The sequence below is a fragment of the Leptidea sinapis genome, chromosome Z (assembly GCF_905404315.1).
Source record: "Leptidea sinapis chromosome Z, ilLepSina1.1, whole genome shotgun sequence".
Lineage (NCBI taxonomy): Eukaryota > Metazoa > Arthropoda > Insecta > Lepidoptera > Pieridae > Leptidea > Leptidea sinapis.
In genome coordinates, this window is record NC_066312.1 from 16,496,862 (window position 1) to 16,512,727 (window position 15,866).

A 15,866-nucleotide genomic window follows, 5' to 3' on the forward strand; every position below is an offset into this window, starting at 1 on the left:
CGTTACTTTTTGAACAAACCTCGTATTAAGATAAGGCTATTTTTTTTGGTACTCATAAGAATTATAGTAAATAACTGTTTATTATAACGAGATCAAGTAATCAGTATAAAACCGTATATATTTACAAACCACCACGATAATTACCATTGAAGAATGCTCGGGTATAAAACATAAAAATAATTAAACTACAATTAGTAAGAATGAATGTATTCTTTGTTAACTTAGAAATAATTTAAAAACGTTATTGTATGCTTCGAAAACAATTCATATCCGTTGGTCATCGTATAATGTTTCAACATATAAATAATTGGGTACATTATCATTATTAATATGAAGTGCAGCATTTTCAATGGTGGTTAATTAAAATAATGGATTTTTTGACTGAGATTAACGTCGTTAAGTTGGTAACGTCTCGAATGATTCGAATCGATCGTCGCGTCTCCATCAATAAGTCTGGCGTTTGCTAAAGCCAACCCATACTATGCCCATATTACATGTAGGTAATACAAGTAAGAATACAACAAAATTACTGAATCAATAAGTCATATTTATTCAAAATAGTCTCTTCAGATCTAGTATTCTATGCAAGTCTAGATTGATTGGCGTTGAGAGGTCGCTTCATTGTGCCATTTTTAACCCATTGACCACGTGGAGCACCATCGTTTACACACACCATAAACTTAATTTTACTCACCATCTGGATGTGTGACGATTTTGGATTTCAAGGGACCCTTTTCCACGTTTAACCAAACAATGGAATGAATACGAAAGGGGAATCCATAAGAAAGTCCGTACCCGCTCCTGTGATCCCTCTGGTGTTGCAAACGTCAGTGAAAAATATTGGTGACGTGTCGCAAATATTGTATCCCCTACCGAATGTACACTCGCATAGTTATGATTAGTTCGAAAACAAAATACTATTTAATGAATAAGCATGAAACAGCAATATACAATTACATTCTTAAATATTGAAATACGCAACGCCAAATTTAAACCTTAAGTTTACTTACATATTATGAATTAAACTGCTGCATTTTTATTTGATTTTGTTATAGCATAAATTAAATTAACTTCTTTAATGTCCGCCTACATAATTATCTGTTATCATACTGTGTATTAGGTAAAATGTGATATTTTAAATGAAGCTACATTAAATTGTAGATAATGCTATTGTTCCTTTATTTTTTTTTTGTTTTTTCTCTTCTTATAAATTTTCACGAATCGTCCCGAAAAAGGTAGAAATTTATAGAAATGATGCTAAGGCGTTTGTAGTTTTATTTCTAGTGATCCAGATGTTTGGAACGTGTATAATAAATCCCATCGAAGAAGTTACAATTTACAATAAAATATATTTTTATTAATATCAACCAAATTCGATCCTATATTAAGTTTTCGGTTTGGGGTGATGAAATTATCCAGATGAATATGTTTAATAGAAAATCACTAATAATCGAGTAAGACTCAGACACAAACCCGTGCAATCCAATGAGATAATATAGCATTTATAAAAAAAATCATTTACATGGCAGACATTTTAATATATTAATTTATCGGCATTCTGTTAATACGAGGGGAGGTCAAAAAGTTCGCGGAATGACTGGGAAAAAAGATGAAATGATACATTATGTTATTTTTCCTTTTCAATATATTCCCCCTTAACACGAATACATTTTTGGGATCTGGCATATAACTTATTAATACCGTCGAAAAAATAGGTTTTGTCTTGGGCGTCAAAATACGCCGAAATCGCCGACTTGACTTCATCATCGTCTCTAAATTTTTTTCCACGCAGCTCTTTCTTCATCTTTGGGAATAAATAAAAATCGCTAGGGGCCAGGTCTGGACTGTAGGGTGGATGGCGTAGTTGTTCAAAACCGCATCGATGAATGGCAGCCGTCGCAACATGACTCGTGTGAACGGGCGCGTTGTCGTGCAAAAGGAGTACACCTTTTGTCAGTTTTCCTCTTCTTTTTTCTTTAATAGCTTCTTTTAATCGGTCCAATAGGGAAGCGTAGTACTCTCCCGTTATAGAAACACCACGTTCTTTATAATCGATCAAAAGAATACCTTCAGTATCCCAAAAAATAGTCGCCATGATCTTTCCGGCCGATTGCGACACTTTAAATTTTTTTGGGGGTGGTGTGCCTTTTTTGTGCCACTGCATCGACTCCTGCTTTGACTCAGGCTCATAGTGGTGAACCCAAGTTTCATCACCGGTTACAATTCGGGCCATAATTTCTTCCCTAACTTCTCCACAGCGGTCCAAATACTCGCGGGAACAGTTGACGCGCTCACGTTTTTGCAGCGGCGTGAGCATTCTCGGGACCCACCTTGAACACACTTTACTCATGCCAAGATGTTGATGAAGAATATTTAAAATTGTGGTTTCTGATACTCCAACTGATGCTGCAAGTTGTTTCTTCTTCAACCTTCCGTCTTCCAATACAAGTTTTTCAACTTTTTCAATGATTTCCGGCGTAGTGGCCTCAATGGGCCGTCCAGGTCGAGGATCATCTTCAATTGACTCCCTTCCTTGCTTGAAAAGGCCGTGCCATTTGTAAATCATGGTTTTACCAGGAGCAGAGTCTCCGTAAACAGCTAACATCTCTTGCAAAATAGTTTGAGGCGTTTTTCCTTGTTTGGTGAGGAACTTTACGACGGCGCGATGTTCAATTTTCTCCATAGTGGCTAGTTTGTTCCCGATTTACTTGTTCACTCGTTTGTAACTCGAAAGCTAATGACCCAATTAGGCTAGAAATTGGCATATATAGTAATTATGAGTTACTCAAGTAGCGGCTACCTGGAGGAGCGACCTCACCCCCGCCAACCCCGCCATTCCGCGAACTTTTTGACCGCCCCTCGTATATCTGATGTTTATTGTATTTTATAAGATACATCCCGTAGACAGACACATTATGGTTAGATTTATTAAACGGCAAAATATAAAGTTGTGGCGATCACTTTTGGTAACGTTCATGCGGGAAGAAAATTTAACAAAATCCAACGTGCAATAATTAATTTATCACTTATAATATCAGTAAATAGAGAATGGGTAGGGCTTAAGAAACACGCGGAGACATCCCCTTATATTTACTATTAGAGATTTTTTTTTGTTTTCAGGTAGGTAATTATTTTTTACACTTATTTACAATAATGAAAACAATTTAATTTTTACGATTACAAGAATGAAAACAATTTAATAAGGCGCTGTACTGAATTGACTTATTTATTTTATTTATTTTTATTTTACTTGTTGCTAATCATGACATAACTTCTGTATTAGTGGTAATTTGTTTAATGGTAATTGAGATTCTAAGTCGATGCGGGATTATTGATATAGAATGTGGAGATCGCGGATATATCTAGCAATAAATATATAATTGAAACAAACATAAGTTTTGCGTTTAATATACGTAAGAAGCGGAACTCAGCATTGTCATAAATCGTCTCGAGATGCTCTATCACAGATGCAGCCAGCGTCATGTTCGTCCATTATTACTGAGTTTTCCGCAATCGTTCCGTGCATATTATTGTATGATAACATCTGCTTGTTTGAGCCTAATTAAATTCTAGAACTTAATCATATATCCGTTGAAAAATTTAATTGTTTATACCTAACAAGCCCTAGCTTGAAATGAAATTACCTTCTTGTATACAGGATGATTACATTAACGATTACGTTAAGTGTGACTAGCCGATTATTTCGTAACCATTACAGATTATCAAAAAACTTTTAACTGATATTTTTAATATGAAAATACGGAACGAGACGAACAGGACTTTTAGCTGATGGTAATTGATACGGCCTGCCCATTACATTGCAGTACCGCTCCGGATTCTTGAATGGCCAAAAATTTCGAGCCAGTGTGGGCAAAGGAGCCTCCCACTGGTTAAGTTTTAACTGATATCGAAGGTACGTTTCAGTAAAATAATATCAATAACTTTTTAAAAATCAAAAGTGAAGTATCCATTTTTTTAAGTAAACACTTCCTTATATTTAGTATGAAATTAGTAGAAAAATTCCTTATTTTAAAAAGTTATTTTAGCTTAGTACTGATTTAAAGAAAACTGTCTATTATCCTAACAAAGTAATAAGTCTTTTAATTGAATAATTTCTTAGTAAGCACATTATTTTGTTTTTGAAGTGACGTCCTTATTGTGCGATACAGTGACCTTTCTACTAAGGGAGTGCTCAATACAATTCTTTGGATACTTCTCGCTTGACTTTTAAAAAGTTATTGATGTCATTTTACTGATATGGTGACGTACTTTCGATATCAGTTTCTTGTTTTTTGATATCCATAATAGTTAAGTTTGAGTTATATATACACACAGCATTGACACATGTCCAAGTTTCCATTCGATGCTTTAGGCAAAGCATTTTGAGCACGAATATAAACTTATTCTATTTTCTACGAACACACACACACACTATTTTCACATTTAGGTTTTATAATTAACAACTCTTAGCGAAGATGTACAAATAACAATGAAATTTATAAGCAACATTAATAACATTGTTTAATTACGTAGTTGTAATATCAATATTTGATAAAAGAAACATACTATATCAGAATTGTTTATTCAAATTGTTTTTCTTAGGTTTGAATGACGTGGCCACAGTATAAAATATTTTTGATTTAATTTTCCTCGCGTAAAGTCGTCCTACAAGTTCGTTCAGCTAAAGTTCATATCAAGGGTTCAAATAACGTTTTATTTACGGTATGCCCAGACTCGCAGTCTACACATGTCCTTGCCCATTAATGAGAAAAATGTAACAAAACGTGTAAGTATATGGTTACAGTTTGTTAGTATTAATACGTAGTAACATTTTATTTATTTGTATTATTCAACTAATGATCTGTAGATACTTAATGAAACTAGGACATTTAGCATGACATAATGTTCGATGGCTTGATGTTTCTCGAAAATTACGTTGATTATGTCGTTGGTTATTAATTGTCAGAATAATTAAGTCTTTTTTGGATGCGTTAATACATGCTTTTTTATAATTCGCTTATTTTTGTATGTATATACAGGTATACATATATGCTTTTTATGGAATAGCAGGAGAACGTACAATTGATCAATCAATTAGAAATGCTATCAATTAAAAATTAGTATGAGGATAATATTGGAACTGGTTCTTTTAAACGTGTATAGAATATTAACAACGCCAGTGTTTGAAAGCTCTCCGACATTTAAGAGGTTTTTCCACCAACTATCATAATGAACTAAGCATGAAATTAAAGTTGAATGGATGACGTAATGTTGATGGAGTATCATCAATCCGGTTGTAAGGCTCTCGATGAAAAAATTACGACCACGACCTTGGGTGTGTTCACGCGGAGCTAAAGACCGACCTTATCCAGCAATCGTATACACCAAGCTCATACATATTAAGAATTCTCACATGAGTTTTGTTTCAACTCAAACATACTGCATTTTGTATCTTTGAATATACTTTATTCATATAAACTGCCTGCTTAGATAACCAAAAGTAGATTTACTTCAATGACTCTGATTAATATTAATTTGTATTTTACTATAACTTGACGACTTTTAATTTACCTAGGCCTTTAGTGGATTCAAACACCAATATTTTATATGTTTTTCGCTAAGCTCTACTGTATATATTTTTGTAGGTAACTGACTCCGAGAACGTTTTTTTTTTTCATCTAATGTCGTCCAATTTACTTAAAAATTTGCACACGCGTCCATGATGACAGTACAATTTTATTATAATTATCTTTTATTACCTTTGGCCTTACCTTTGTATCCTAACAAGCAAACAACAGTCAGTTGTAAAAAATTACAATAATTATGTATAATTTACTATACCAAATAAATTGTGTGTGCTCATTACTTATGTCTTGATCAACTTATATGTAAATAAATATTATTTAGTCTATTCAACCATATTTACTAAAAACGGTAATTAGATAGGAAAATATACATAAGTAATTTAGTAATATATAACAGTTTAGTAATATATTAAAAGAGCTGTGGGTGCTAGCAAGCATTTTGAGCGGTGAGTAAACTCCTTCGTTAAAGTTCTGTTATAATTCTCCTCTAATTTAAAGAAACCGCTCAAGATCTGTATATATTTTTGTATTAAATAATATTTAAATATGACATTCAGAATCCTAGACATTACATACAACATAATTAAAACAACCATCTATTATGAAAAATAGTTAATAGTTGTTCCAATTATTAATAATAAGTCTAGATATCACATCACCTGTTTTAAAACTGTTAGTTTTAAATATAATACTGGCAATTCACTTTGTGGTATATATTCGAAATCGATTTATTTGTCCATGAGTCTGTATGGAGGATTCATTTGTCATTTCCAATGTGATAAGCAGTGATAGTAATAGTTGCGTTTAACGAATCGATATGTTTTCTGTTGATGTACATGTGGAAATGTAACGTTTGTGATATATTCATATATAATATTATTTTAATCGCAACGAATACTCAGGACTTAGTGAAGTGCCAGAATGTGTGAATATCGATAAAATTTAATAATGAAGGCATTCGTCGAATAGTCTTTAAACTTCCAGCTGGCGATAATTATTGCGAAGCGAATGAACATCGGCGATGCTATTGTTCGTGATTAGTTGAAATAGATCAAATTCTTATAGATTTGTTTATATTGTAGCTTACGAGGCCTGGCCTGCCATTCACCGGGTCCCCGCAACTATTCAGCGGGGTTTCTTCCAAGCGACGACACCAGTAAACACGTAGTATGTATTTGCTTTCCACACAAATACGACAATGCGTTACCATAACATATGAATACTAAATAATTTTAATTGAAGAACACAATTTTGATTCAAATTACATTATAATTTATCCAATATAATAAGGTTTATTATTATTATATGACAGATAAAGACTTCGCGGTATGTTTAGTTTGCAAGGGCCGTGTATCGATAAATAATGTAACATTGGAATGGTCAGAGTGATTGAGTTGACAATCGAAGTGGGTTTAATTCACTCACGCTTTGATGACGTTCACAGTCGATATCGTAAGGTAGTGTTTCAGGAAGAGTGAACGACTCGTTCTCCTCGACAAAAAATGTTGTAAAAAGCATATAGAGTTCGTAATTTATTCCGGTCCTACTTACGTATACTAAATACGTGTTTGAGTGTACTGTGTACATCGATTAGTATCGCTTTGCGTACATTCACGGCCGTGCTATTGGCTACGCTGCTCGTTCGAATGTTCAAATAATGTATCGCTGTTCAAACCGAACTCTGATTATTAAAAACGATTGTAATGCTAAGTGATCGCCTTGGAAAACTAACATTAAACGGATTTGTTGATTGCGACCAAAATATATGGACTCACTATAATGATAGATACATTTTTTTTTATCTAATTTATTGAGCTATTGAACCACAATTTTATTCCCTAATTATCAACAGTAAATACATATGTGCTAATTATAACAAATGTATAAATATGTGAAAACAAGTCTTAGAGAAACTGTAAAGGAGCTGTCATATACCCCACCCATCTGGACGTGTGGCGTTCCTCTATAGAATGGGTTTAACGGAAATATCATAACGTACAACCAAAGTATGTAATGAGCTTCCTTGTATGGTGTTTCCAGGACGATACGATATGGTTACCTTAAAAATAGAGCATAACTTTACCAAAGGGCCGTCATCATCATCAATATCATTTCAGCCGGAAGACGTCCACTGCTGGACAAAGGCCTCCCCCTAAGATCGCCATGATGATCGGTCCTGCGCTGCCCTCATCCAACCTATTCCGGCGATCTTGAACAGATCGCCCGTCCATCTTTTGGGGGACCTACCAACATTAAGCCTTCCGGTACGTGGTCGCCATTCAAGGACCTTACTGCCCCAATGACCACTTCAGTTTCGCAATCATATGGGCTATGTAAATTGCTATCGGTAACTTTGGTTCTCCTATGGTAACCAAAGTTACCGACATAGCCCTCATTTCTGATTCGATCTCGCAGGTAAACTCCAAGCATAGCCCTCTCCATTGCAACGCCGACAAGGTTCCTGTAATTCCTATGGAGTTGCAAGAGAATGTTGGCGACAAATACGTCCTCCTCTTCCATAAATATTAAAAATCAGATTATGCACATATCCTTAACCATTATCAAGGCTTGATATAATAATAATATTAGTGCAAATTACATGGTTTACATAAATCTTATTGCCTTATTGGATATCCCATTTAATCAATATAATCATAAAACTCAACAACTCCATGCATTAAACCTTCAAATAGTATATCATAAACATAAAACATCTTTATCGTTAAGATAAATGACTGTTAATAGAGGAAGTATTGCAGATTATAACAAATGTAACATTCGCGTGCTCCGATGAATCTGCCTGGGAAACTGCGGTAATTAAAACAACACAATAGTCAAACTGTACTGTGTCCATTGGTACTAGTTGGTACATTGTTATTGGCTACATAAATAGTTACATCATTATGTCACTTTTTATTTATTCAATAATTAGTATTCAGCTAAATTTCCTTTTTATTTATATCAAATATTTGCAAAGATTTTGATAGCTAAAGTTATGAGACGATATTAATTTACTTGTGTTTCTAGGGCTAGTCTCATAAGTGGTTCAATAGAAACTAAAACATAATATTAGAGTAGCTATTAGTAAACTAAATAAATAAATATATTATATTGCTTATTTTCGATGAGTTATTTATTAGCCATCAGAATATCAATCAAACTTACGATTACTTTGGTGTTTAATCTGTTTGCAACTTCGCGCAGTGCACAGATATATCATTCAGTAAACACTATAGAAAATTGTAGTCACTATTTTAGAGCTACAATAAATGTGTCATTATAATAAAGTTATTGTGTTCTTGTCATTGTATAATAATCTATATGTCGTTAGACTTTACTCAACAGTTAACATTATTCACCTGCTCAATTGAGTGTTAATTGTATGTTTTATCACGGTTGGCGTCTACCTATAATATAGGACCGACGACTAATATATTATCAACGACTCATATTCGCGCTAGACGGCGTGAAGTCCAGCTTATAAATATTTATGAAATGATTTAACGTCACTATGACGTATATCTAGTCAACGGACGATCTCATTCAAAACACGTGAATAAAACTTGCGAATCGCTTCATTTATATCTTCTATTTAAATTTTTAGATTATATGTGCTTTTCAATTTAAATTTTAGTTGATCTCAATAAAACAAATAAGTTTAGTACGAATAGACAGGTTTACTTAACTATATTAAATAGATTTTTCCTTACGGTTGAACACCCGGGTTTTAAACGGTCTGACCGAATCGTGACATCTTGAAACCATAACAAAGATTTTAATAAAACACGAAATAATATAATATGTATGTGATAGGATAATTATTATGATCATGAACCCAGCTGTGAAGTCCAACCCTAAGAAATAACATTAAATACTTTATACATAAAAGTTTGTTGTAGGATTTTTCAAAACGGGTTATGTCAAAACTGAGAATAAGAATGATAACACAACCACTTTTCCTTATGTTATTGGCCAATTTGCACATTTGATTGCCAATTTAATTTGAATATTTTATATGTTAATTATAACACAGCGGCGCAGTTTTAATACGAAAAATCCCGTCACCAGTGCTATATATTTTATAACGTAATGCGGAAATGCTTGAGTCACACCGAATTTTATAAATATTATTAAATTATTTATTTTGTTTTTTTTTTTTAATTGAGTATGGACTAGATTAAAGTTGGAGACCTAAACAAAATGCGATGCAAATATTTATCAATTTATTATATCCTAATATTCTATGAAAATGAAAAATTATTTAAGATTGAAGACAAAAAAATGTAACGATATTTTGCACTGGTTGAGATGGTTCTCGATTGCCAAGCGATAAAAAACTTAGTTCCAGTAATAATACCTACTGACGTGTGTATATACAGTACGTAGTTGCAGGGTGAAGCGAATGATCGAGATTATCACAAAGATTTTGATTTCTGGTATCCAATAATTTAATAAATAATACACCTGTAAGGTACGAACACAGGAGTTCCTAATTTTACAATTATAAATCGGAAAACTTGAGCGATATTAATATTATAATATTGGTATAACAGGTGGCGGAGTGATACATATCGCGTTTACTGAAGAATTAGAATACAACAACTTTGCCAAGAGGTGTATTTTATTAGCCATTTACACGTACTGATCCCACGAATACAACACAACATAATACATTAGTGTGTCATAATCAAACCTCAATTCATTCATCATTGAAAAATAATTTTAGATTTGATCAATTCGAATATGTTTATAATTATAAGCAAAACGATAAAATAAATTTTCTCTAACAATAAACATATATTATATGATAATGTTAAACGTCACTTAATGACATTCCGATCAGCTCTAAAATAGAGTTAATATTACCACATATTCAGTACTTTGGGTTACCGTTGGTTGGTACCGTACGACAGTCTCTTTCTAATCAAAACTATTCTATTAAAATCGTTTTGTTTGGTAAAATAGTTTTACTTTAATATTCTAATATAATTATTCTATTTCTCATCGTATTATTTGGAAAATAAGAAGGCTTATTTTGTAATGTAAATGTAACACATAAATATATTGGTGTCCATAAAAAATATGCGATTCTTCCAAGCAAATGTAAACCTTGTACACCACCTTTTAAGTATGAAACTTAAGTGGCTGCGATCCTACTCCATCACATGGCGTCAACATTGCGAATTTTTGAAACCGGTTTCAGCTCTGAAGTCACGAAAGCGTACGTACGGGCTCGGCGAAGGAGACGACCTCAGTTACGCGGATAAAAATCATTATTCATTATATAGCGTATTTCTGAGCGATTATTACTCATAAAATTATCTCTTACTAGAGAACGAATTAATTTTCGTGAAAGTCTATTGATTTTTTTATGTATTAATTCACTTGTTTCCCTTTGTTGAGTCTAATAATCATTTTATGGCATCTTCTCTTGCTAGTTTAAGTGAGTTAATATTAGGGCTTAAAGTATTTATTTAATCAAAGTAATTATCATTATTACCTATACATTGCTGCCATCTAATAGGAAGGTCATTTATGCCTTTGCGATAGAACTGTGGTGATCTAGATTCGATAAACTGAGTGAAAGCTTTTTGTTGCATTCTGCCTCCTGAGAATAACTTTTTATGCCGTAGAAAATTGTCCAAATCACGAAATAAATGGTAGTCCGTTGGAGCAAGGTCTAGCGAATACGGAGGGTGACGAATGATTTCTTATTGCAGTTCCTGTAGAGTTAAAACGGTTTCTCATGCTCTATAACTCAATAAGACCTCATAAGGTCTCGCGTTATATCATGAAGCAATAATGGTGAAGTTCAATTCATGAGTCGGAGCTGTTTAACTAGAGTAGACTGCCTTCATTGCTAGACCAGATTGAAGAAAGCTATAGTGAATATCACCACGCTGAGGCCACCAAACAGTTACCACTACCTTTTTATTGGTAATTTTTGCTTTAGGACACTGTTGCGGCGTTTGACCTGATGTCAGTCATTGCACTGTTGTTAATCATCTGTGTGGCGTTCTCCACGTGGTTCGTTCTTTAAATCAAGGTTTCCATCACGAAAGTTTTTAAACCAAAATCGCACGATGCGTGCATTAGCAGTCAATATATTGCGAGCTGTTTCTGCCACGTTACTTCCTCGTCGTAAATCGTATTAAAAAATAACTCGAATTTTCAATTAACCATCTTTCTTGTCTAAGCTGAATAAAGGAAACAACTGAAAGTCGATAATCGAATGTTGAGGAGAACTACATAGGTACCATGTAAAAAGTTTCACTCAAAAATCTCACACCATGAAGGTTCTATGTCAATTCGAAGTACCTATTACAATAAAACGGCAATTTCATACTTTTAAATTGGGTGCGGATTCCAAGCATATCTTTTTGACCTCAAACCATGTAAATACTTCAACAACCGTGTACTTATATTTCATCAGATTATACATATACGGCCTTACAAATAAAATTGGCATAAAGTTATGAGTATAAACCAAGAATATGTAAAATGTTTCCAAATAGAAATTTTGCCTATGATTGATTTATTGGACGTAGGTATAACGTTTTCCGTGAAAGGCTGCTTGACATTCGAAATACTTTATAATTGTCATTGTATTGACAGTGTTGTCATTGATTTAGTCAACATATATACATATATTCTTTGGTTTGGTTTATTCTGAAGTATAACTTTATGGTAAGTTGATGTGTAAGGCCGTTAGAGAATTGGTTGCTGCTTTATGTATGTAAATGTTTCATTAACTGTCCACAAGTCATTAGTATGTAAGGGGTGACAATTTTATGTTGTAAAACAAATTCATGTCTATAAAAATACAAAACACATATTCCTAATACCTCTTGAGCTTATTATGTGCATGGACAAATATGAGTTATACAGTTTCAACGCTGTTTACCAAATGTAACAATGAGTTATCAGCAACCCTCTCTATTGAGCTATGAACTCTCTGCTTATGACACGTCCATCTATTACTATATATGTAGAACTATGTAGTTCTCCTTTTTTCCCTGCAGCTAAAAGTCCCCTTAACTTCTTTCGCTATCATAGCCTCACCTTCAATTCCCTACCTGAGCCACACGTGAGGAGTTCTAGTTTTGTTTTATGTGTGGTTTGGTAAGAAATAGTTTACATTACAATTAATTTAGTAAAGTTCAACTTCCAAATTAAACATGTGATGACTTATCCACTGGGAATCACTACCACTATTATTTATATATTAGATTTACAAGATTCTTATATCTATATTCTAACGTCTAAGAAACTTGCATGACTAGTTTGAACCTCATGCTAAAGAGCGCAATGAAAGTATTACAGGTAAAAATAGATTGCAAAGCTATTCATACTTGTTTAGAAATAGACATCATTACGATAGCTTAGGGAGTTTAAATAAACTTAACATTACTTAGATAGATCGTTAGTAACTTTAATAATCTATTTCAAGTTATAAAATAAGCATTATATTTTCATTTTTTGCTCTATAATTTACTAACTTACTTGCAACTGCTATTAAAAAGAGAATACCAATTTATTTCCTTAATACTGGTAGAAATGTTTTTGAAAAGTCATTCATGTCTGACAAAATATACGTCATAGAAACAGTATAATACACTTTTACAGTAATATTATTTTCTAGTTTAAGTGGCTTGGTCTCAAACGTCTATACACATATAATAACATTACATTACTAAAACTTTTCGATCTATTTTTATTTTACAAGACGTATTGTGAGACTTGAGTATTCTACAATTTATGTATGTTTTTGAGTCAGTGAATATCTAATATATAAAATTCTCGTGTCGCGGTGTTTCTTACTCCTCCAAAACGACTGAACCGATTTGTATGATATTGTGTGTGCATGTCGGGTAGGTCTGAGAGAGGGCCACCATCTATTTTTCATAGGCGATGCAGATTTTTTTTCTATTTAAATTGCAGAACAACTTTTGCCGGATCAGCGAGATTCTCTATAGATGTTGATTTACCCGCGTTATTGGAATTATCTTAAATGGCCATATCTATTGATTGGCTTAATTTTGATGTTTCATATATATCATTGCTATTTGTGATTGACCAATATTATTAATCACTTTCTACAACATTAAACTGTTTTAAATAACAAAAGGCTGTTGAAATTTTATATATATTTTAATGTCCTTTTTTGTAATTATTATAAAACTTTCCGATATGTCATTAAAACCCCACACTTTCTGAATTTAAACCGGTGCAGCCAAGGTTTCTATATTATTTTGTAAAACGATTGCACAATATTTGTAATATATAGGCATGAATATGACAGGCACAGCAACAATCTTCGTAAAATTAGCACAGATATTTTAATGAGGCCACTACGTTAAGAAAAAAGATGATTTTGTAGAAATATAATGCACGAAACACAATGAAACACGCGTTTATTATGTATCTTAAATACTATCAATTATTGCTTAACGCAGACCTTGGTTGAATTTTGCTACTGCAGTCTTTGATCAGTATAATGCTTTTAATATCATAAACAAAAAATATCATGCATCGAAAAAGTATCATAGGTTTTTTTTTAAGTTTTCATTGTTACGTTTTGACTTTTGTAGTTAATAATTCTATAGTTTATGTTGTTCTGTGTCGATGTAATAGTTTTGTCGGAAAAATATATACTCTTTGTACTTAACCCTAGATGCTTTCATTGATTTTTTCATCATTATTATAATAATAATCAGCATCACATTACATTACCTAAAAATAAGTACCTAATCCAATAGATTTAAAAAAATAGGTCACGAAAAATATTAGATAGTTGGCATTAGTATGGTAGGAAAAAGATAAGATTATGTTCTCTCTACTTGAGGATTACGAATGAATACAAAAAGTGGCCTTTAGTGAAAAATTAAATTCTTGTTGTTATTTTTGTTCGAGTCAAATCACTATTAGTAGGAACATAGTAATACTATTAGAAATTCCCCCTAGCAAAAGGTATTGGAAATAAGAAAAATACGCGCTAAAAATAAATAAAATATTGTTTGTACAGACTCAAGGCTTTGATGCTAACATAAAATCAATATGATGCGATAAATTTAAACTAAAGGTTAATATGCAAATTTAGTTCCGGTGTATATATACACGGTTGTTCCTTACCATCTTTTAGAAGGACAGTTTTTCTGGTTTAATTAAATTATATATTGTGTTTTGTTACGATTACTGTTCTACAAAGAGGAATCAGCATCTTCAGATAGTTCTTGCCTGTTAGGATCTGTCGAATGCGCTTCGCCATCCTAGTCGATCCTGTTTTTAGTTAAGGCGACACTAAATTCCAGCGACCTTGAGCGATATGAGTTCACGGCTGACGGACCGCCATCTATGTAACAAAGCCAATATTTTCAAAATTCTTGGATGGAAAACAGTTTATATGCTTACAATCCTCGTTATTCACTACTAATCTGAATAAATTAACCTACACAAAAAAGTACAAGCTATAAGAATAACTTTTCTGAGAGAAGTACCAAAAGAATGCGTCACGCCATGCCAAAAAACTTGTTTAACTTCAAAGAAAAGTGGTAGTTCAAAAAGGTTCGGCAGTGTTAACTATAACCAACAGCAAGCATTAGCAACCTACAAATAAGACTTAAGGATATGTGTAACAGGATTAAGTAGTGTTCATAGCTCGAAATGCTATACTTTCACCACAAAACTTGTCTAAAAATACCATGTTTGCGTGTTTTCTACATACTCCTCGCCATAAAGTATTAATTTTGCAAGACCCTACATCAAAATTTAGTTATAAGCCCTTTAGAGAATATACCAAATTCACTTTGATTTTCATTTGTTCATGAGCGGCATCTCATTGCAATGTTACTCAGCTATACGACATGTTTGGGATAATATTTTGAAAGAATTAAGGCCAAGAACACCATTGTTGAATTTCAATAATTGTGCCCATATATCTAAATATCAGCAAAACTACTAACAAAAACCGAACTAACTCCTGCAATACAAAAAAAATCACATCTTGAAACCAACTCGAACAATAATATCTATATATATCATCTGTAATGCATACAAATAATAATTCATCAACGCCATAAAAAAACACAATTGATTGTCTATGGTAGTCATAAATGTCGTGTTAACGGAATATTTCACAAAGTTAAATGTTTTGTGATGACTAATAATATGGCAGTGATATCTGTATTAAATCTTAAAAGAAATTGCTTATTCAGACTTTGTTATAGTCAAGTGGTTTTTGGCGGCAAACGTCCGAAGGTAATTAACGAATACAAACAAACA

At 32.8% G+C, this 15,866-nt stretch overlaps 1 protein-coding gene across 2 annotated transcripts in view; it reads left to right on the plus strand.

Annotated features, from left to right (window-relative positions):
• The window catches only part of LOC126978740 (UNC93-like protein), a 97,540-nt gene that overhangs the window by 51,931 nt on the left and 29,743 nt on the right, over nucleotides 1-15,866 (plus strand). The window contains exon 2 of one of the 2 annotated variants that reach the window (XM_050827786.1): nucleotides 6,668-6,752. The exons of the other annotated variant lie outside the window; for it this stretch is intronic. The gene's annotated coding sequence lies outside the window, so the exon portion shown is untranslated. The remainder of the gene's footprint in view (nucleotides 1-6,667; nucleotides 6,753-15,866) is intronic. 2 annotated transcript variants of the gene reach the window in all.